Raw genomic sequence first — 24,132 nt, 5'->3', positions numbered from 1 at the left:
GATGGGAGCACCAGTGCTGAAGCTGCGAATAGGTGAACCTATCCGATTCTGCCAGGTGGAAGGATGTCTTACATTGCTCGAAGGTGCGCAGTTGTCTCTCCTCAAAAAGTTGACCCAGGGATTCAAGGCCACCCGCAATCCAGTTCCTAAAGGTTGAGGGGCAGGATCCTGGTGAAAAGGCCAGGTTGTGAAAAACGGTGGAGGAAGGGCCCAGGCCCCTCAGGATGCTTTTATGTTTCTGAGCCCATTCCCATGCATTTAAGGTATCTTTAGTGGAGGACTGGGTTCCTGGCCAGGGCCGACGCAGGGGTGGGGGGGTGCTGGGAGAAGCGTAGGGGGAGGGGCAGGCGAGATTGCTGTATCTCTACCCATTTTGGGCATACCGTGGCGATGGTCCAAGCGTGAGTGGGGGCTAACTGCGCCGCCACCTGATATTTCCGGAGGTCGGGAACCCCCGAGTCTGGGGCTACTCATCATGGACTTCTGGGGGATTCGTGATTTCTTGCCCCTTTATATAAATTAGAATATTTTCCTTTGCAGGCGGTGGAGCAGTGCGACGCGGGATGGCAGTGGGGAGGGACGCACAAGCGTAGATGAACCAAGGAAGCAGATTCATTTTGCAGGCGGTAATACAGCCAAGGGGTGAGATCTCTTGCGGGAGCCATCGATCGAGGTCCCTCTCCAGTTCTTTGAAAAGTGAGGGAAGTTCGCCAGATGGACGTCTCCAATAAGGGGCGAGCTGGGATCTGAACCCCGAGATGGGGAATGGCCTTTCCACTCAACCGAATCGGGCATTGGGATGTAAGGGATTCCCGCTCTCCCGGCCCCAACCCAATCCCCAGAGCCACTGATTTTCTGACGTTAATAGAAAAGCCTGCTATCCTCCCAAACTTAGCGGGGGTTGGCTTCAATGAGGCAGAGATATCCGTTATAGATAGCAACACATTGTCGGCGTAGAGTGCAATCTTGTGTTGGGAGGGGCCCACTTGGAGGCCTTTGATCTGAGAGGTTAGATGGATTCGTTAGGCAAAGGGTTCCATGGCGAGAGCGAATAGCAGGGGAGAGAGGGGGCACCCTTGTCTGGTTCCACAGGTTAAGGGGATCGGGTCAGATAGGCCATTGACTCCACGGAGGGTTTTTGGGGATTGGTAGTTGGCTAATACAAGCCTTTGGAAGGTGGGTCCAAAGTGGAAAGACTTGAGGGAGAGTCGCAGGAATGCCCAATCTACCTTGTCGTATGCCTTGGTTGTGTCCAAGGCCAGTGGGGCCAGCCTCTTCGAATCCTGGGTTGCAACATCTACAAGGTTCAAGACTGAATATTATCCACAGTCGACCTGTGAATATGAACCCCGTCTGGTCCGGGTCTATAATATCGGGAAGGACGCCTGCTAGGCGATTCACCAGTACTTTCGAATATATGTTGGCGTCGAGGTTTAGTAATGAGATGGGTCTATATGAAATATTATCCCTGGGGTCTTTCCCTGGCTTGAGGATGAGGACTGTGATTGATTCCTGCATGGAGGTGGTAATAGTTCCCGAGGTGGCAAAGGAGTTGAATAGGGTTGTCGGAGGCGCTATAATAAATTGGGGGCGAAAGATTTTGTAAAACCATGTTGTGTATCTGTCTGGGCCTATGGGTTTAAGACTCTTAATGGCTGTATCGATCTCCTCACCTGTGATGGGAGCCTCAAGGCTCTCCCTCGCTGTGCTCTTCTGGCGGGGCAGAGCAGCACCTTGTTGGTAATCCTGTTCTTCGCGGTTCCTCTGGGATGCTGACATAACGTCTGAAAGGTGGGCGACCGCAAGTTGTAGCTTGTCACAATCTGTGAATTGGACTCTGCCTTGTGGGTCCTGCAGGCCCAGGATAGTGTTCGGCTTCTTTACCTTGGCGAGTTCGTTAACCAACAATTTGTTTGCCTTATTGCTTTTGGCATAGCATCCTTGTTTGGTTTTGGCCAGCAGCTGAGCAGTGTCCTCAGTGTAGAGTGCTTCCCGTCTTTTTCGTGCAGCCTGTAAGGCCCGGTGGGATCTTTGAGTACAATTTTTGTGTTTGCAGACGGCCTCTGCCTCGCAGACCTCGCTTACCAGGACTGTGCGGGTTTGCTGCCTGCGTTTGTGAAAGGCTGCTCCCTGGGCGATGCTTTCATGGCATCCCAGGTATTGGGTGGGGGTTTGTCCTCGTTCCGGTTTTCCCTGAAGAAATTCTTGATCGTCTTTGCTATGGAGTGCCTTAGTGACATATCGTTGAGGACAATATCATATAAGTTCCATCGGCGTCGGGGAGGAGGGTCAGGATCACGATCCCGGAGCGTCAGGGCGACTGGGGTATGGTCGGAAAGCACTCTGGGACCGATGGTGATGTTGTCAGCGAAGGCCAAGATTTGGGGGTAGGCCATCAGAAGGTCAATTCGAGAGTAGGTTCTTAGGACGTATGAATAGGAGAAGTCTCTTTCATTGGGATAGAGCACTCTCCACGTGTCTACCACATCAAGGGTCCTGAATAGATGGAGGAAGCCTGCGGCCAGCCTTGAGTCGCTGTGGGCCGGGGGATGCGATTTGTCCTTAAGCAGCTCAGGGACTCCATCGAAGTCCCCTCCAGTGATAGTTTGACCCTCGATGAATGGGAGGAGAGATACTTCCAAGTCATCATAGAACCCCTCTTGTTTGTCATTTGGAGCGCAGACCGAGACGAGGGAGTAAAGTTGTCCATAGATCAGGCATTTGACCGCTATGAAGCGGCCCTCAGGGCAGCGTAGGATGTCCAGAATGTGTGGCTTGAGGCTTTTTTCGTAGAGTATGGCAGTGCCTCCTTTCTTGGTGCAATTAGAGGCTAGGAATTTCAATGAAAAGAATCTGCTGCGAAGACTGGTAAAGTCTGTTGGAATTAGATGAGTTTCCTGCAGGAAAACCACTGAGGATTCCTCGTTCTGTAATCGTTGTAGCGTGGATTTCCTTTTGGGGGGTGGGGGGAATTCAGTTTCTGACATTCAGCGTGACAAACTTCAGTTTTTGATGTGGTGGGGGTGTATCCTGAGCTTCTGCAGGTCCTCGAGACAGGGGTTGGGCAGAGTGGAGATCAGTCATTGTCTGGAGGCTTAATCAAGATATTGTCGTCATGTGGCTGGGGTTTTAACCGCCTCCAACGGGAGGCTAAGACTTTAAAGTTTGGGAAGCCGATACTTCTGGTTCGGCAAGTCCCATGGCCAACAAGGCCAAACCTGTCTGAACAGCCAACGTTGCTAGGACAGTAAACAAAATGTGGGTCTGCCTCCAAGGGGAATTAGATGGCATACACTTTGGAGGTGGGCATGGGCCACACGAGGCCCGGAGCATCGCTCATGCTACGCTGTGTTCCAGGCCGACTGTTCCGGCAATCGGGCTAAAATGAATCATTTTGAATTTCAGCGCCTCTGCACCTTTGACCAGGATGGGTGCCTCGGTTTTGGGGGGGGCTGTTTAGGTCGTTTGAAGGGTGATCAGGGGTTAGGCTCTTTGTACCCCCAGGGGAATCAGGACGCAGGATCGTTGCAGTGTCCTCAAGGTGGCTGATCTGCGAAGGGTCCCCTGGTAGGATAACTGTAGAGCCGTTGGGAACAGCCATCGTTATCAGACTTGGTGGTCTTGAAGAAAAAGCATCAGCGGCCAATGTGCCCTTCTCTTCTGCATTGTTAGGAGGGAGAGGTCCTGATAGATCTGAAGCGGGGCGCCTTGAAAATTTAGCTCGTCTCGGAAGCGCCCTGTTGCCGGGATGGCTTTTTTGGTGGTGTAGAAATGAACCCTTGTTATTACGTCGTGGGGGAATCTGAGTCCACCCCCCCCCCCCCCGCCTCGGGTCAATCTATGGGTGCGGTCCAATAGGGGTTGTGCCTTATCCACATGCGGAAGCAGCGATTGGAAGAAATCGCCCACATATTCAGCTAGGTCTTTGTCTGATAATGAAGAGGGAACGCCACGAATCCGCAAGTTATTGCGGCAAGCCCTATTTTCGAGGTCCTCCTGTTTAAATTCAAGAATCTCGCTCTAGTCAAGCAAGGTCTGGATCGAGCGCTGCATTTCCAAGAGAGTTGTGGCATGTCCTTGGGTTAAGTCTTCAACCACTCCTAGTCTTTGTTCAGCTTCAGTGACCCTCTGGTCTGTCCGCTCCAGCTATAAGTGGTAAGCTCTGATATGCACAATCTAATAATGTCTAACATAAAGGTCTGGATGTCATCCTTGGTCGCCAGCATCCCCCTGTCTTTTGGGAGCTTCTGAGGCGTCAGTTTCGGGGGGTCGGAATTCTTCCCTTTATCCGCTGACAGCAACATGGTGGAAATGTCAGAGCTCCTGGGGGGCTTAAGATGTTTCGCCATTCCTCCAGGTGTTGGTTCCAGGGATACTCGTGCCCACATGGGGGCAAGGCAGCAGAGACAAGGAAGACCCAAGGAAGACTGCTGCAGGAGGCACTGGGGCGAGTTCAGCAGTTCCTGTTTAACACTATGTAGAGGAGCGGGTGACCAGGTGTAAGAAGTTGGTATTTAGAGAGCGGGGTTGTGGGTGAGGCGATGGCTTGCATGGTTAGTAGGGCCCCTAGCTGGGTCTTTGTAGAATAAGGCAGGCGGTGGGAGGGAAATCCGAGGTTAAGGTTCCAGAGTCCTTGAGAGTAGATCCTGAAGCGCTCTGTTATTTGTTGTTAAAGTGTGCAAGGTCAGGAATCTAGATTTGTAGTCCCAGTGAACCCACCTGTTGGCTGGTGACCTTCAAGTTGGGCTGTTTCCCTCTGTTGAAGTGTAGAGGGGGGTCACGGTCTCGTCCAGCAGGCGGCAGCGAGCTTAGAATCTCCAGGCGAAGGGCAGGAGTGTTGGCCGGGGCGCCCCAGGAAGCAGCAAGTAAGGTAGGTGCAGAGGAGGACAGTCTGGAGGATGCAGAGCCTTGTCGAGGGGGACTGTTGGGTTAGGTGGTGGGGGGAGAACCCCCTAAGGGCCGTCATGCTGCTGATGGGTTTCCTGCTGTCATGGGATAGCGTGAGGCACTTTTTAAGAAGCAGGGTGGTGAAGAAGCATGGCCATCCGGGGGCAGCTGTGCCACTGGTGCGGTCCAGCAGGGTTCTGATGAAAGAACGGAGACGGGATTCTCCTGCAGGGATCAGATCCCTTTAGTGGGAGGGGGTCCCCGAGATCTTGGGCCGTTGGGAAGCCACAGTAGGGAGCGGGCGATGCTTAGTCGCCTCCAAGGGCTGTCGCTGCAGGGGCCCCCTCCTGAGGGCCTGCGGCCAGTGTCGGACGCGTTCTCCGCTCGCGTCACTTCTCCACGCATGGGGGGGCCCCCAGGGGAGAGGGCAATGTCCAGGATGACTCAGGCTGTACGGGGCTATTAGGGGATTGGCGTCCGCCTCAGCGCGGTGGTGAGAGCTGCAGGTGGACGCAGCAGGGTTCCTCAGCTGCCGCAGCGCCGCCAGACAGAACTCCTTTCCAGCAGGGGTGGAGGCGCCGGGGGTGCCAAGGGGTATCTCAGCACGGTTGGGCCTGCTGCCGGCCAACAGGAACCCGGTAGCTTCGTGTGGGCTGGAACAGATGGGCAGAGCCCCATTAAGGAGTCAGGGCTCCATATCTAGTAGGTCGTCAGCATTGCCGGCAAGTGTGAGCCTCGGAGGAAACGCGAAGGTTGCGTTGTCTTGGGCCGTCTGCCATTTTGGATTAGGAACGGTGGACGGGGAGCAGAGTTTGTCGGCTCCGTTTCGGGGCTCCAAGAGTCGTTAAGAGGCCACCATAACCCCAGCGAATGCCTTGGGTCCTCCGATTGCTGCTGCTGACCAGCTTACCCCGAAAAGGTGGCAGGTATTTATGAAATTCTGCGGGCATTGCAAAGAGGGCATCAATGGAGCTGCCCCATCGCTGGCGCTCCTGGCCACCATTTCATAGGTTTTTATTAATGCAACTTAACCATAACGTCCCTCCCTTTTTAACAAAGTTTTTTCACTGAATTTCAATGGTTTGGAAGTTAAAGTTTCATGATGCTACAGCACTGTATACAAGTTAAATAATAATTCCTGTTTTAACATAAATGAAAGAACTATAAGCCTCCTTTAACAAACATATGTTTTACAGCGCATACTGATGTGCCGTTTTCAGCAGCTCATGCTGGGGATGCAAGTCATGATTGAATTGGCTAGGGCATGAGGCTTGAGCATGACCCCTGTCCCACCAAACCATCCCAGTTATCCACTGCACCTAGCCTGCATCACTATATCCCCATAATGTGACCAATTTCCAGTGCAGCAGCTATGGTAGTCTCCAGAATCCATGGTCCTGGGCTTTGGCCATGCCGCAGGCCCTGATAAGCTAATCAGAGTAGTAATTTGTCCTTGTCAAGTGCCAGGCCTACTGCCCAGGCACCAAAGTTATATCACTAATATTTGTGCATACATTTTGACCCATTGGATAAAATAAAACAAAAGACAGATTTGCAAAAGCATGCTTTGAGGTCCTCGCTGATCTCGTCACGCATGTTTGCTGCCAACCTTTCCAGCACTTGGGGCTGTAGCCGCAAGCTTTTTCCCATTGATGCCTATCCTGATTTTTAAAATTGGGGGACCCCCTACAATTTTGCCCCCACTTGACAAAATCCCTTTAACCTTTCCACAAACTTTCCAAGTTGGGTCTATAATCTTTTTGCAAACGTTTGTGGAGATGCCTCAAACGACACCAAAGGTATAAACCGTCTAAAAATTGAAGTGACACCCCTCTCTAATTTTTCCCCCTCATGGAAAATCCCACCAAACTTTGCAAACCCATTCAAAGTTGGGTCTATAATCGTTTTGCAAACTTGTATACAGATTTGTCATACGGTACCAAATGTATAAGCCCTTCAAAAATTTTGGACTGCCCACATTCAATGTTGCCCCCAATTGGCGAAACAGCAGCAGACTCTGTAAAAGCATTCAAAGTTGGGTTCGACAATGATATTGTAAAATTTCACGCGGTTTTGTTGAATGGCACCACAGATATAAGCCATCCAAAAATTGCTCTTCACTAATCCTGTAATGCTGAAATATGCATGGACTCCCTCAAACATTTGTCAAGTTCACGAACATCAGAGCAATGTCCCCAAACATCTGAGATGTTCGCAGACATCAGAAACAGATTTGTGGCTTTTTGTGCACATAACACATCCCATCCTCATCACCACTCACCTCCCCAGAGATTGTTTAATTTGTTTGACAAGTGTAGTGTTTTTTTATTGTTTTTACTGCGATGTTCACAGACTAACGGCACAGCTTGCGAATCCAACAAGGACGTTTCAAAGGTTTTGACATACCTCACGTTTTGAATAGACCAATCGGCGGCCAATCAGCAGCCACTTATGTCTGCAAATGCTACTCAGCTTCCTAATTGGCCTAGAGGCATCCTCTGACAGTGAACCACGAAGTGAGTCCATTGACGGGCCGGAGATATCACACATTTTATGGGACCTACTTTTTGTTCATTTTAAAAAAATCTACTGCAAGGATTAACACCAAATTTGCAAAAGCATGTTTTTGGGACCAGGTCGATGCTCCGCGCACAAGTTTGGTGTAAGTCCGTCCAGATGTTTGGGCTGTAGCCGTGAGCAAACATTTTTTTCATTCATGTCTATCTGGATTTGAAATGTTTTTGTACCCCCCTTTAAGGCTGCCCCACACCTTGACTTAATGGCACAAAACTTAGCAAATGAATTCAGAGTTGGCTGTGTACTGTTTTTTGCAAAGTTTCGTGAGGATTCAGCAAATGGCGCCGAAGTTATAAGCTGCCCAAAAACTGCTCTTCAGATGGGTTGAGCAACTTATCCACAACTATACAGGTTGCTACAGCAGACCCTGTGATCTATCTATATATACATATTCATGAGGCTTGTGGAATCTGCTTAGATCACATGCTATGCATAGGCCGGCATCTAGTGGAAGCTGCAGAGTATTACAGCTGTTGTTTTCGAAACTTGAAAATGGGCGTCGACAGGGCGTGCCAGTTATACTATCCCTAGTGTGACGTCCACTGTACCCATGGTCCTTCACGAGTCGAGGTCCCTCTGATTGTTTTTCTCCGCCATCGTGAGTGGTCGCTTCTCGCGGAGTCAAATTTCGTCTAACGCCATTTGCTTATGCAAAGTTTAAAATATAGTTACTCTTTCTGTCCTTTTCGACCGACGCCAAGCTCTCGACACAGTGAAGAATCAAGACAAGGACAACACAGCCCGTCGGGAAGGAGTCAACCTTTGACTGACCCCTTTCGGCCTTAGAGGGCCCAAAGGGCCTAAGCCCTTACAGTAGTGAGAGTGGGGGGCGGTCATTATACAATGTATTTTTCCACCCCTTCCCCTTATCGCCCAGCTGCCTTCCCCAGACATGGATAAGACACCTTTTAAATTCTGCCCAAACTGTAATAAAAAGTTTCTGTGGATCGATAAACAGAGTTTGTAACCTGTGTCTAAACAGCGACCACTAGGAAGGGCACTGCCGAGCTTGTAAGCTCTTCCGACGCTTAAAGATCGCAGAACGAAACGCTGCCCCCGTCACACCATGCAGGCCGAGGCCGCCATGAATGTGGAGGGAGCCTCCAGTGACAGCAGCAGCGCCGTCTTTTCGGACGGCAAGGGTGACGGGGAACAGCCACGTTCCCAAGTGCTAGCCCACGACCCTGAAAGACATGCTGGCGGCACTGTTGTGGGGCCTACACCCGGCGGCAAGAGCACTCCATCTCCTTGCACTAAACAATCAACCAGCGGCGATGTGTCGGCTCCGCCGGACAAATGCCGGGATTCGGCATCTAGGGGCAGATCAGTGGATTCCCTGTCCTCTGGGCACTCCAAGTCTCGGTCCCTCATGACAGGCCCCATAAAACAAAAAACGCCCCCCATAAAACTTCTGCAACTGACGTCAGCAGACGCGGCGGAGGTCCTTCCCAGTGCCGAAACTCGACACATTTTGTCGAAATCTGTAGGGATGTCTAAAGATTCAAGGTTATCACACATGTCCCAGAGAGCCTTATTAAAGTTTTTTATACCAGAAAATCTTCCTCTAAGACCTCTAATCATAAAGACAAGACCCAGAAAGATAGGTCTCCAAGGGTAGAGTCTACCCCTTCCAAGAAGACTGTAACTGTCCCACAAGAGGAGGGGGAGTGTCCATTCAGTGAGGCCTACATAATAAGGACCTACCTACACCCCACCCACCTGCTGTACCTTATTCTTATCCCCAGCTCAGCCAAATGGTCAGCCGATGACATAGACTGATGTCTAGAATGACTTTATTTGCAAATTTCTTTGAAGAGAACCCTCATGCCTTAGAAAGTTTACAAAATACACCCAACCCCACTGATCAGGCCTCGAGCTCCCAGCCCCGGTCTTCCACTACATGAGGATGATGATGGGGATAATAATGACGATGAGTCAGAGGTTTATACTATAGACTCTCCAGTTCCACAAGATTCCCCTTTACCTGATTCCCCAGTGGATAATCAGCCCTTGTTTAATGACCTCTTACTCAAAGCATCTGAGCACTTTGGGATTGAAACTCCCGAAACGTAGCAGGACAAAGATTTTGTCAAGGATATCCTGGGGGACAAAAAAGCTGCCACCCAGTTCATACCTATTTTAAAGTCGGATCCAACCCTCACTTGAAACGCCAAATCAAACCAGCGCAGTCAATTCGCGAATAGAGAAACTATTCTGCCCGGCACCATCTGATACCATATATATCAGGGAAGATCCTCCACTTCCAGAGGTGGAGGGACGCCTCCCAAACAATGACAGCCCGCTACTCGTCCCGTCCCATGCCTCCCCAGTAGGGCGACGGATTTCAAACTTCACCCATGCATGGGAGGGAATAACCACGGACAAGTGGCTGTTATCAACGGTAGCGGGAGAGTATTGCGTGGAGCTCCTAGAAACACCATCAAACCTCCCCCTGCACCGAAGGAAGACATCAACAGAAGAACAACTCATCTTGATAGAAGAAGTTAACACGCTGCTCCTCAAGGACGCCATCGAAAATTGTTCCATCCAACGAGGTAAACAAGGGTATTTGTTCAACATACTTCCTTGTGCCAAAAAAGATCTAACCAGTATTAGACTTACGCCCTGCAAACACTTATGTAAAGCCACAAAAGTTCAGCATGACAACGCTACAAGAAGTAATCCACCTATCTAAAATGGGGGGACTACATGGCAACATTGGATATAAAAGATGCCTATTTTCATATTTCAGTGCTCCCAGCGCACAGAAAACTCTTGCGGTTCAAAGTAGCAAACAAGCACTACCAATTCAAGGTGCTACTCTTATAGCATCAGCTCCAAGGATATTCATCAAGGTACTGGCGGTGGTGGTGGCGCACTTGCGCAGGTAAGCAATCCCAATGTACCCCTACCTGGACGACTGGCTGATCACAGGAGAAACTCCCCATCTTTGCAAACAAAACACGCAAAGAACTATAGATCTTCTCTTCCAATTGGGCTTCTCGATAAACGAGAAAAAGTCGAGTCTTGTATCAAACACATCAAAACAGTTCCTAGGAGCTGTATTAGATAAAAGAACAGGCTTAGCCTTTCCATCCATGGAAAGAGTTCAGAACATGCTTCGGCAAATACCCCAGTATCAGGCCCTGTCTTCAGATAAGCGTACGCAAAGCAATGCGTTTGATAGGCATGATGGCATCTTGCATATACCTAGTCCCACATGCAAGTCTGCGCATGCGACCAATGCAGGAGTGGTTGGCGAAACAATGGCCTCAGGCAAGTGGTCAGTGAGACGATCTAGTGGTTGTTTGGCCAACACTAGTACAAAGCCTACGCTGGTGGTCAAGAGAAAATATGGAAAACCCTTCCACGACCCCGAAGCGCAAGCGATTGTCACAACAGACGCGTCACTCTCGGGGTGGGGGGGCTCACTACCTTCACCACACAGCACATGGTCTATGGACTCGCGTCACGGCACAAAACCATATCAACCTACTGGAACTACTAGCAGTACTCAAAGCACTGCAAGCCTTCGAAATACAACTATCGAACCAGGCGGTTCAGGTTCTAACGGACAGCACAACTGCGATGTTCTACATCAGCAAACAAGGGGGCACACACTATCCGAGTTGGCGCAGAAAATATGGAAATGAGAACTCAGACGGGGGATGTCCCTATCCTCCCAACACGTTCAGAGATACTCAACTTACTAGCAGACTCTCCGAGCAGAGATCCCCTACCAGAGGAACACGAGTGGCAACTAAACTCAAGCGTCGTAGACCATATCTTCTCTCAGTGGGGTTACCCCACACTAGACTTGTTCGCTACAGGAGAAAACAAGCAATGCCCAGACTTCGTTGTCAGGTTCCCCCAGTCAGACTCCAAGGGGAACGCCCTATGGATGAGCTGGTCACGGAAATGTGTCCCCCCCGCCCCCAAACCTCTAAACCCCCCCCGACACCCTTAATCAGAATAGTGAACAAGATGCACAGGAAACAGATGTCGCTCATCCTAGTTGCTCCTATGTGGGCAAGAATACCATGGTATCCACATCTGCGCAAACTGTCGATGTGCGATTTCCATCAAGCTCCCGTACCTAACTGACCTGTTAACCCATCGCAGGGGAATAACTGTGCACCCACAACCACACTCAATGAACTTTGCAGCATGGCTCCTGAAGTCCTAGAGTTCGGAAACCTTACTCTACCACAGCGGTGTATGGATATCCTCAAGGAGGCACAAAAACCAAACACTAGGCCCTGCTATTTCGACAAGTGGAGATTTGTAATTTGGTGCAAGTCAAAATAAATAAACTCCATAGAATGTACTCCTTCACACATTCTAAATTATATGCTCCACTTAGATTAGATTAGATTCGAGGTTAGTATTCCACTCTATAAAAGTCCACCTGGAAGCTTTATCAGCGTATACCACCTCTCAGAGTAAAGTATCATGGTGGAAAGTGCCGGTCATTAAGGCATTCATGGAGGAAGTTAAGAGACTCCACCCTCCAATTTCAACCTCCCTGCCAGGATGGGATCCCAATGTAGTACTAGCAAAGCTCATGGGTCCCCCCTTTCTAGCCTATGCATCAGTCAAGTCTTAAACACCTGACTGACAAAACTGCCTTCTTAGTGGCTATTACCTCCATAAGAAGAGTTAATGAATTACAGGCATTGTCATTGCAGGACCCTTTCTTTATTATGTTATGTTATAGGTACTTGCATAGCGCACCATCCCCAACAGAGTTGGTCCCCAGGCACTCTGGAGAATCTGTAAACAAGAAGGAGGGCGGGTAGGGTTAGTCGGGTGGAACGGAAGTAGGAGTGCGAGAGGTGCTGTGCTGTTGGCGGCTAAGCTCAGTATACACCGGGTGCTGGGCTTTGGTGCAAGTATCGGATCGGGCGAGACCACGTGTGCTGTTTGTGTTTTTGATGCAGTGTGGTAAAGTGCGTGCTGATTGCTGGGAGAGAGATGGTTGTGTGGGTTTTATGTGGGTTGAGTATACAGAGATTTGAAGGTTGGGTTAGTGGGGTCTGTATCCTGATTCTGATATTTCTAGTTCAGTTTGAGCTGTATCTCTGTGGGCTGGTTGTTGCTAGTTCCCTATGGGCCATCTCACTGTGGTGTGTAATGGTGCTGCATAGACCCAGCTGTATTCTAGTGAGTGTTATATCAAACGATAGGTGAGTCTGAACCTTTCCTTAGGGTGTGGAAATGAGGTTGGTGCTACCTGTTCTCTTTCTATCTGTTGTGGCAGTGGTCTGTTGGGCTTGGAAAGGTTTAGGGTCAGTGTGCTGTTGATGTGGCGTCCTAGTGCTTCCGTCTTGGTCAGCCTGTGAATTCAGTCATTAGTTTCCTCCTGTCATGACCATCTTTTAGTTGGTCCTTCAGTGTTCCTAGGGGTGACTTCCTTAAGAGCTATTGTTTGGTGGTAGTTTGTGTGAAATGGTGCATTGTGCTTCCTGCTGTATCTGGAGGAGCATTGTGGAACGTGAATGCTTATTCCTTTTCTCACCCTCTGGTTGGGTGGGAGATCCCTCTTCTCTTGCTATCTGCTGTGACTAGGTCTTTTGGGAATGGCTATGGTTAGGCCCGGGTGCTATTGATGAGTCGTCCTGGCGTTTCAGTCTTCGTCTTGCTGTGTATTCGGTCTTTTGGGTCCCATTACGGCTGTCTCTCGGTTAGTAGTTTGGTATCTTGTGGAGTATCCTTAAAGATAAATTGGTTTTACGTACTCATCCTAGGTTCTCACCTAAATTCATTTCTAAATTCCATGTAAACCAATCCATTGAGCTTCCGGCTTTCTTTCAGAGTCCAACTAGCTCAGCTGAGGTTAAACTCCACACACTAGATGCGAGGAGGGCGGTCCACTACTATGTAGATAAGACTAGGCTGCTTAGGAAAACTGATCAACTGTATCTCTCCATAGCAACAGGCAGAGAAGGAGACCGCATTTCCAAGAATGCCATCTCCAGATGGATAGTCAAATGTATACAATTATGCTATTCATTATCAAATACAACACTGCCTTTCACACCAAGAGCTCACTCCACACGGAGCTGGTTTGGCTTTTATCGCAAATGTCCCCTTAGACCGTATTTTCAAAGCAGCTACATGGAGCTCAGTACACACCTTCACGCAGCACTACTGCATTGACACACATTCCAAAGCAGATACACAGGTGGGACAATCGATTCTAAAACATCTATTTGCCGCTGCTCCTTCTCACAACCCACCACCTTCTCCTAATACTTATCGCTAATCTATGCATAGCATGTAATCTAAGCAGATTCCACAAGCCTCAGAAGGGATATATTACTCACCTTAATCGTATTTCTGGTGCTTATATCTGCTTAGATTCCCATACGCCCACCCTTCCTCCCATGAGAGAAGGTGCATAGATGTTATATGAGCTTTCTGTTATCTATCTGCTTGGCTACACCTGTACTCACGCTACACTTCATGAAAGAACAAAACAATCTGAGGGACCTTGACGCGTGAAGGACCATGGGTACAGTGGGCATCACACTTGGGATAGTATTACTGGCACGCCCTATCAACGTCCCTTTTCGAGTTTCGAAAACAACTGTAATACTCTGCAGCTTCCACTAGATGTCAGCATATGCATAGCATGTGAATCTAAGCACATACAAGCATCAGAAATACGATTACGGTAATGCATTATATATATATATATATATATATATATATATATATATATATATTTCTGAGGCTTGTGGAATCTGCTTAGATCACATGCTGTGCATAGGCCGACATCTAGTGGAAGCTGCAAAGTATTAGTTTGTTTTTCGAAACTCGAAAATGGGCTTCGACCTAGGGCGTGCCAGTAATGCTATCCCTAGTGTGACGTCCACTGTACCCATGATCCCTCACGCGTGTCGGACCCTCAGATTGTTTTTTCCGCCATACTTGTCGGAAGCATAGTTGCGGAGTTCCCTGGCTTTCAGCCATTTTGTCATAATTCATCTGAAATTCCCTGTTCTTCAAATCCCAGGTCGAGATTCCGAAGATCGACGCCAGTCTGAAAAACGAACAGCCGTCGAGACTGCACAACGGACGTTGGGCCTCGGAAGCCTATGCTGACGACACGCAAGTTCTGCTCCCTCTCACAGGGGTCTATGAACAAGATGCAGCGGCACTAACCAAGATCTATACTGCCATGCAAACCTGGATGGCAGCCAACGGCCTCTGCCTAAACGGGGACAAAACAGAGATATTATTAGTTGGCACCAAAGAAATACTAAACAAACTCCCACCGCAGTACAAATCCTTCAACATAGATAACTCCACCATCACAGTCTCCTCTGCAGTAAAAACGCTAGGAGTATACCTTGACTCCACTCTCTCCATGACACGGCAAGTCAATGCCATAGCTTCATCTGCCGCACTCACCACTAAGATAATCAACACCGTTAAACCCTTCCTATCCACTAAAAACTGCCTGGCCCTAGCAAGAGCCACAGCAGGTACCAGATTGGACTATTGCAATGCCCTCTTCCTGGTCACATCTGTACAAAACCTAAAAAAAAATGCAAATCACACAAAACAATGCCCACTGGTTTTGAATAAGTCTACTAATCCTGAAGAAGACGTTGACCAATGGTTCTGTAAAATCTGGCCAATTGATGTCAAGTCGAAACTATACAAAAGGAAATCCAATGATGAGAGGAATACTACTATAATAATCTTGGATACTTATAGTTGATACATAATGGTGGACTGTCAAAGTAGGAATATTACTACTGTAAAAGTTATTTAGAATGTCTCTATACAAACTAGATTTGATTGTGAAGATGAATGGTAGAATGGTGTGTTAGTGATATACACATAGGAGAAATGTCTAAACAAAAATGCGCTATTTGCACTAAAAAACTTGTTCACAAAAAATATGTTGATTGGAAATTAATTGTCTTATAATTGTTCAAAAATGTATTTTATGAAATTGTAACAGAATAAAATGATATAATTTTAATAAGAACACACTCTCTGGTCCTCAGCATGCGCTTTCTGAAACACATTTATTGAATTTTTCAGCACATAGGGCATCCTCTCTGTTTAGTACATATTGAACTCGCCCCAGATGCCCATGTAGGGGTCCCCACCTTTGTTTTTGGGGCAGTCATGGGGACCACACCCGGCGACATGAGCGCTACCAACACTACTGTACCTAAGCACACTAACCCCAGCCGAGACTCGACACGCGTGTCGAGTGATCGGAAGAAAGGGGCACAAAGAGAGCGGTCCACAGAAACGGTGTCCTCTGAGCATTCCAGGTCAAGATCGCCTCACGACACACGGCAAACGTCCACGATTGCCAAGGGTGCCTCGCTCCCCAAAGTTACGGAGGTATGGTCGTCAGACGACGAAACCAACTTTTATCCCCAAGAAGGAAGCTTAAAGTCAGCTCCGACAGTTCTTTCCATGTCTGTCTCCGAGTCTCGACGCACGTCCTCTAAAGCTACAGAACCTTCCCAACCCACCGTCGAATCTCGGCGACAGGCGCCAAAATATTCTGAGAAGGCCAAACATTCAGGGATACATTCCTCTACTCATGGTAAAGGGGACAAACAGCAGAAAAAGACATCAGAGAAAACATCTGTACCCCAGGTCCAGAAGGACAAGCATGGATCTTCAGATAAAGATAAATCTAAGACCCCTGACCCTGTCACTAGACGTAAACTTATCGCTCCCACAGGATATGGGAGAAGAGGAACCTCAGCAAGAGGTGTTCATCCCCAGTTCCAGGGAATAGAGCTCTGATGACATCGACAGGGTGATGACAAGAATGTCTTCCTTGGCTAATTTCTATGAGAAAAACCCTGATTATTTTCTGAGCTATCAGAATACCCCTGAAACCTCTACTACTTCAGGATCCAAGGACCCTCAGTCTCCTAGTAAGAGACCTTGTAATGAGACTCCAGCTCAGGGTCTGATTTCAGACCCACTCTCTATTCTACCTTACCATCAGTATGCTGAAGATCCAGACATACAGATACTGGACGACCAAGCAGGGGTCGATTATTACGGAGACGAGGACCAGGATGAGTAGGAGGAAGACAAGGCAGGGGCCTATAGTCTATGCTCACCTATTCCCAAAGATCCACCGGTAAATGACCCACCTGTGGATAATCAGCCACTACTAAATGAGGTCTTAGCTAGAGCTGCAGAGCACTTTCAAATAGATGCTCAAGGGGCTCAAGAAGAGAGGGACTTTGCAGAGGAGATCATGGCAGACAAGAAGTCCATTGCCCAAACCATACCAATTCTGAAGTCTATCCAATGGAGAATTGACCCCTCCCTCCTCACCCCTAATCTCACCCGGGCAGTCAACCCCTGAATTGAAAATATTTTCAGGGCCGCCCCTTCTGACCCACTTTACATAAGGGGTCAGTTTAAGCCTGACTCATTGGTAGTTACTACCACCAGGAAAAGAGCAAGGACACCTCTAGCATCATCTGAAGGAAGCTCCCCCACACAAGGAGAGCAAGAGGATATATGGTCTAGGAAGGAAAGTGGCTTCCACTTCTGCTTACCAGGCAAGAATCGCGAATTCCACCACTCTGCTGCCAGGTTATAATTGTCACCAATGGGAACAAGAAGCTGCCCTCATTGCCTCCACACCAGAACCACTAAAAGGCCAGTTAGCCCATATTGCGTTGGAGGGTAGATCGGTGTCCAGGTGCATTCTGAAAGCGACTTTTGACGCAGCAGACCATGCAGGCCGGCTCATTGCAGAGAGCACGGTCATCAAGAGACGCTTGGCTGAGACAGTCAGGGTTCAAACCAGAGACCCAGGCTACTCTTATCGCCATGTCAGTGGAACCGAATGTCTTGTCTGGGAAAGCGGTAGAGGAGGCACTCAAAATTGACAAAGAAGAATACGATACCTTAAGGTCCCTGGGACAATTAACTAACAAACCCACGAACCAAAGAGGGAATAATAATTTTCGCCGCTCACGCGGCCAAAATTCACAGAGGGGTTCTAATTACTCACAGGGGCAGGATACATTGTGGGGTGGAAACCAACAGACTACCCAAAGTTACACCAGAGGTAACAAGAGGGGCTGTGGTAGAGGGAGAGGCAGCCCAGGTAGAGGCGGTACGCCTCCCAACAAACAGTGATGCTCCGCTCAGGGTCCCTTCCCATGCATCCCCATTAGGGGGGCGCATTTCCACCTTCACCCAGGCATGGGAAGGGATCACCTCGGACATATGGGTGCTGTCCACACTGTCTGCGGGATACTGCATCGAACTGTTGGAGCGTCCCCGCAACCACCCTCCAAGACAAAAAATACACTCCCTGGACCACCAAAAGATCCTCCTCGAGGAAATCATCAATCTTCTCTCGGTATAGCCTCGGCTCCAAGGGTATTCACCAAGGTACTGGTGGTGGTAGCGGCACACCTACGCAGGGAGGTAATCCCAGTGTACCCTTAACTGGACGACTGGCTCATCACGGGGGAGACCCCAGTAATTTGCAGATCCAACATCCAAAGAACGATCGACCTCCTCTTTGAATTGGGTTTCTCAATCAACGAGAAAAAATCAAGCCTGGTGCCAAGCACCTCCAAACAGTTCCTAGGAGCTATCTTAAACACTAAGAGGGGTTGGCCTTTCCATCAGATGAAAGAATTCGGAATCTACTACTACAAATTCCTCAATATCAGTCCGGTCGCCAGATAAGGGTGCGCAAAGCGATGCGTTGGCTAGGCATGATGGCGTCATGTATTTACCTCGTTCCCCACGCGCATTTGCGCATGCGACCCATGCAGGGAGGGTTGGCTAAACAGTGGTCTCAGGCAAGTGGTCAGTGGGACGATCTAGTGGTCGTTTCGCCAACACTGGTACAACGTCTTCACTGGTGGACAAGAGAGAACCTGGCAAAGGGGGAAACCCTTTTACGATCCAGAGATACAGGCGGTAGTCACTACGGACGCGTCCCTGCCAGGGTGGGGAGCACACCTCCTTCACCACACAGCTCAGGGTCTCTGCTCTCACGCAGTGGCCAAGAACCACATCAATCTGCTAGTACTTCTGGCAGTCTTCAGAGCGCTTCAAGCATTCGAATCCCACCTGTTGAACCTGTCAGTGCAGATCTTAGCAAACAGCACATCAGTGGTGTTTTAACATAAACAAGGGGGCACTGGTTCGCCAAATCTGTCCAGACTTGCCCAGAAAATGTGGACATGGGCACTCAGACGGACCATTTACCTGTCATCTCAAAATGTTCCAGGGGATCTCAATTCACTAGCGGACGGTTTGAGCAGAGATCCCCTCCCGGAAGAACATGAATGGTGTCTACACGAAGAAGTCGTAAGCGATCTCTTCTCACAGTGGGGTTTCCCCACTATAGACCTATTCGCCACAAGCGAAAACAGACCATGCCCAGGATTCGCATCCAGGTTCCACCAGCCAGGCTCCATGGATGAACTGGTCGGGGATGTTTGCCTACGTTTTTCCACCAACCCCTCTTATGAGCAAGGTGGCCAACAAGATGCACAGGGAATCGATGACGCTCATCCTAGTTGCTCCCATGTGGGCAAGACAACTGTGGTTCCCGCACCTGCGCAAACTGGCAGTGTACGAACCCATCACACTCCCGTGCTGGCACAACGTACTATCCCAGAACGAAGGAAAAACAGTGCATCCTCAACCCAGCTCGATGAACTTGGCTGCATGGCTCCTGAAATCATAGAGTTTGACCCTCTCAAACTACCACGGAGATGCATGGATATCCTAAAAGAATCAAGGAAACCAAACACAAGACACTGTTACTTTGATAAATGGAAGAGGTTCGTTATTTGGTGCCAGAATAAACAAATCAACCCAGTTGATTGCACTCCTTCCAATATTGTCACCTACATGCTCCACCTGCTGGACGCAGGGTTGGTATTTAATTCACTCAAGGTACACCTGGCGGCGCTGTCAGCCTACACCACCTCCCACAAGAAAGTGTTGTGGTGGAAAGTACCAGTGGTTAAAGCCTTTATGGAAGGGGTAAAGAGACTCCACCCTCCAATTTCAAACCCACCACCAGGATGGGACCTTAATGTGGTGCTTGCTAAACTCATGGGCCCCCCCTTTGAAACCATGCATAAAGCTAGTCTCAAACACCTGACCTATAAAACTGCCTTCTTAGTAGCCATTGCATCCATGAGAAGGGTCAGCGAGATTCAGGCTCTGTCAGTGCAGGATCCTTTCTTTACTGTTCATAAGCATATACTTGTACTACAAACTCACCCTAGGTTCTCACCTAAGTTAATTTCAAAATTCCATGTTAACCAGTCCATTGAGCTACTGGCCTTCTTCCAAGAACCCAAGAGCTCTGCTGAGGTGAAACTACACACACTAGATGTGCGAAGAGCGGTCCTCTACTACGTAGACAAGACCAGACCGCTAAGAAAGACAGATCAACTGTTCATCTCTGTAGCTACAGGCAGAGAAGGAGATTGTGTCTCTAAAGGTGCCATCTCAAAATGGATATTCAAATGTATCCAGCTGTGTTACTCCCTTTCAGATAAAACTCTGCCTTTTATGCCAAGGGCCCACTCTACAAGAGGCACTGGGGCAACTCTGGCTTTGATTGCAAATGTACCCCTTGACACCATTTGCAAAGCAGCTACATGGAGCTCTATTCACAACTTTACTCAGCACTACTGCATTGACACTCATTCCAAGACACATACTCAAGTGGGACAAGCGGTTCTAAGACATTTATTTGCTCATGACCCTTCTCACATCCCACCTCCTTCTTCTAACACTGCTCGCTAATCTATGCACAGCATGTGATCTAAGCAGATTCCACAACCCTCAGAAGGGATACATTACTCACGGTATTCGTATTTCTGATGCTTGTATCTGCTTAGATTCACATGCGCCCGCCCTTCCTCCCCTCTGAGAGAAGGCGCAGGGATGCTTGTAGTCTTATCTATCTATTTATCTGCTTGGATAATCTGTACTTGCGCTACTCCTCATGCTACCTCATGTCAGAAAAAATACAATCCGAGGGTCCTACACGCGTAAGGGATCATGGGTACATTGGACGTCACACTAGGGATAGTATTACTGGCACGCCCTAGGTCGACGCCCATTTTCGAGCTTCGAAAAATCAAACTAATATTCCGCAGCTTCCACTAGATGTCGGCCTATGCACAGCATGTGAATCTAATGAGATACAAGCATCAGAAAAACGATTACGGTGAGTAATGTATCATATATATATATATATATATATATATATATATATATATATATATATATATAACAGAAAAGGGTGTGAGGGGCGCATTCTGGGTCCCAGCTAGGTGTACCTTTCCACAGTCCAGTTGATGTTCTCCTCCTAGCACGCTTTCTTGCCTCTTGCAATCATCAGGGAGGCAGTCTGTTCAGGTGTTTGTTCAGGTGTTGATTGTTACTACCAGTGATGGCCTCAGGGAATTCTGGTTGCTGTAGTCATTCAAGTAGCCAGGAAACAACTCACCCTCCAATTACAAAGTGTAAAACCCCAGTTGGGGGAGAGGAAAACCAACAGTGTGGCTCTCCTGAGTAGGGGCATGTGTCACCCCGGTGCCACCGCCTCTGGAGCCCGGGACTCCCAAAGAACATTTGACAGAAAAGGGTGTGAGGGACGCACTCTGGATCCCAGCTAGGTGTAGCTTTCCACAGTCCAGTTGATGTTCTCCTCCTAGCTTGCTTTCTTGCCTCTTACAATCATCAGGGAGGCAGTCTGTTCAGGTGTTTGTTCAGGTGTTGATGGTTACTACCAGTGATGGCCTCAGGGAATTCTGGTTGCTGTAATCATTCAAGTATCCAGGAAACAACTCACCCTCCAATTACAAAGTGTAAAACCCCAGTTGGGGGGAGGGGGGAAAACCAACAATGTGGCTCTCCTGAGTAGGGGCATGTGTCACCCCGGTGCCGCCGCCTCTGGAGCCCGGGACTCCCAAAGAACATTTGACAGAAAAGGGTGCGAGGGACGCACTCTGGGTCCCAGCTAGGTGTACCTTTCCACAGTCCAGTTGATGATCTCCTAGCGCGCTTTCTTGCCTCTTGCAATCATCAGGGAGGCAGTCTGTTCTGGTGTTTGTTCCCCTGTTGGTTTCACCCCCTCCCCCCAACTTGGGTTTTACACTTTGTAATTGGAGGGTGAGTTGTTTCCTGGCTACTTGAATGACTAGAGCAACCAGAATTCCCTGAGGCCATCACTGGTAGGAACCATCAACACCTGAAAAAAACACCTGAACAGACTGCATCTCATGCTATTGAGGCTCATACACCTCAATAGCATGAGATGCCCGCCAACCAAATGTCATATACCGTTGCATACAGACCATCATAACATCTCATGTGTGCGATCCATCGGTTTTAACATACCCCAGTCTTTCACTACATAAGTACATATATGCCTGGATGCAGCTTGGTTTCAATGCTAATATGTGATAATGCATTTATATACTTGCCATCAAATATGTCAAATAAAATGTTCAAATGGATTGTGTCCTCCCCCGTATGCGTCATCTTGGACACTTGTTGTCCAGCTTCAGCTCCTTCGACAAAACAAAATCGGCAGAGGACGCTGTGCGTCAATGGCATCCAGTCGATTATCCTCAAAGGCCTCCATCGAGTATAATGTCTTTGAAGGCATATATAGCACGAGGAGCGCCCGTTGGCCTCAGTTCCGTTTTTCCATGACGGCGATTGCTTAGAGCGAAATTCGGCACGCCACATCTTGTGACGTCTGTTTCAAAATGTCGTCTTCTTCAACACCGTCGACGCCGAAGTTGGTTTCAAGAAATGTTGGGATAGTGGGTCAAAAATGTCACTCAGTGACCCACATCGTATATGTTTGTGGTGCCTCTGGGTGGCCATGATACCTACAACTGTTCCAAATGCAAATCCATGACAGGAAAAGCCTTGAGGGAAAGGAAGGGGAAACTTAAGGTAGGAATAATCCCTAAAAAGTTACCTACCTGACCTGCTAGGCCTTCGACCGATGTGTCGAGAGGCGACTCTCCTTGGAGGAGGAAGGCCAAGCGATTTAGGTCGAGGAGTGGTTCCCACCACTCTACTTCGTCCTCGAAGAAATTGAAGAGAAGGCACCGAAGGTCACATCCTTCGTCTGACATTTCCCCCCCGAAAGGGTTGCTTGCTTAAAAAGAAATCAGCCCCAGCTGAATGGGAAGCCTTGAGCGCGGAAATGTTAAAGATTTTTCGAAAAACAAGGCAATGCTCCTACTGGGCCTTTGAAAGAAGCCGGGAAAGGGAAGGCCTCGTCCGAAAATCTGCGCACCCTCGAGCGCCTCATCCGCATCGGGAACCCTCGAGGCCTCGATCTGAAAAATCAAAGGATCACGTGAGACATAAGGAGAAGTCTAAGTCGTCAATGCCATCGACACCTTAGATGCAGTCGGTGCCTTTGACAACAGCCAGGCCCTCGACACCGACACAGCCAGGCCCTCGACACCGACATCCACGCTGAAGCTTTCCACCCCGGTTGCGCCGTAGGTGCCAAGCGCCCCTCCAAAATCAGCACTGATAAAGAAAATATCGACGACTTCGACTAAGTTGAAGCCTGTTAGCACAAAACCTGACAAAATATATGCTCCACTCGTGAAGAAAGAGTACTTCAAATCTCTAACTTCGATTTCTGAAGAGGAGGAGCACTCTAAGGGTGATGAAGCACCATTTGGCTTGCAGTAGGGTACACCCAATGTACCAGAGAGCTTTCTCTCTGAAGAATCCAGAATGCAGGACCTGTATGAGAACTTGCAAACAGCAAGTGGGCAGATACCTCCCCAGAACTTGAGTTTGGAAAACCAGAGACTGGGGAACATGCAGACTCATCTTAAAGACAGCTCATGTTGAAAGTGGTTGAATACTTGGGTTGGAGTAGGCCCCAATTGACCTATGACCAAGATGACCTTACAGACATTCTGTACAAGGGTCCACAAACTGATCCTATTTTGTCTTTTCATGTGGCACTGCAAAAACAGGTGGGTAGGAACTGGGAGACTCTGGAATCTAATCTGCCAGTCGACAGGACCTTGAAAAAAATAATACTGCACCTCCAGTAGCTGCCCAGACTACCTGTCAAAACACCCACTCCGGAGAGTCTGGTGGTGCAGGCAGCTATCCTGATAGGGATGACAAGCGCATAGATGGGTGAGCGAGGAAGGTATTTTCTGCAGGGAGCATGGCACTAAAATCTGCCAACCCCACTTGTACCCTCGCAAAGGTTTTGTATACTCTATGGGACTGTATCTCCATGGCGGCGGAGCGCATTCCCGAGGGGGATGAAAGGGGGGCTTTTTAGCTATTGTTAAGGATTGCAAAGAGACTATGTGCGAGTCCCTTCAATCAGGATTGGATTCTGCGGATAGCATAAGCAGATCCATGGCTACCAGCACCGTTATGCGCAGATTTGTGTGGTTGAGGATATCGGGTTTTGCACCTGATGTGCAATCTAGGCTTCTCAACATGCCCTTTAACAGGTCTCATCTTTTTGGCAACAAGGCCGACGAGAGCCTTGAAGTTGCAGACCAAAAAAGGCGGCAGCCAAATCTTTAGGCACCACTATTAGGCAACCTCAGCCTTTTCCTCCTAGTGGACAACCTTGGAGGGGTAGATCTTTTCGCTACTACTTCT

At 48.7% G+C, this 24,132-nt stretch overlaps 1 protein-coding gene across 1 annotated transcript in view; it reads left to right on the top strand.

Moving 5' to 3' along the window:
* IGF2R (insulin like growth factor 2 receptor) overlaps positions 1-24,132 on the top strand; it is a 2,762,372-nt gene that overhangs the window by 2,392,564 nt on the left and 345,676 nt on the right. The window lies entirely within an intron of this gene.

This window comes from Ambystoma mexicanum, chromosome 4p (assembly GCF_040938575.1).
Source record: "Ambystoma mexicanum isolate Mex_15411 chromosome 4p, UKY_AmexF1_1, whole genome shotgun sequence".
In the NCBI taxonomy this organism is placed as follows: Eukaryota; Metazoa; Chordata; class Amphibia; order Caudata; family Ambystomatidae; genus Ambystoma; species Ambystoma mexicanum.
This window is presented reverse-complemented; position numbering and strand designations above follow the sequence as displayed.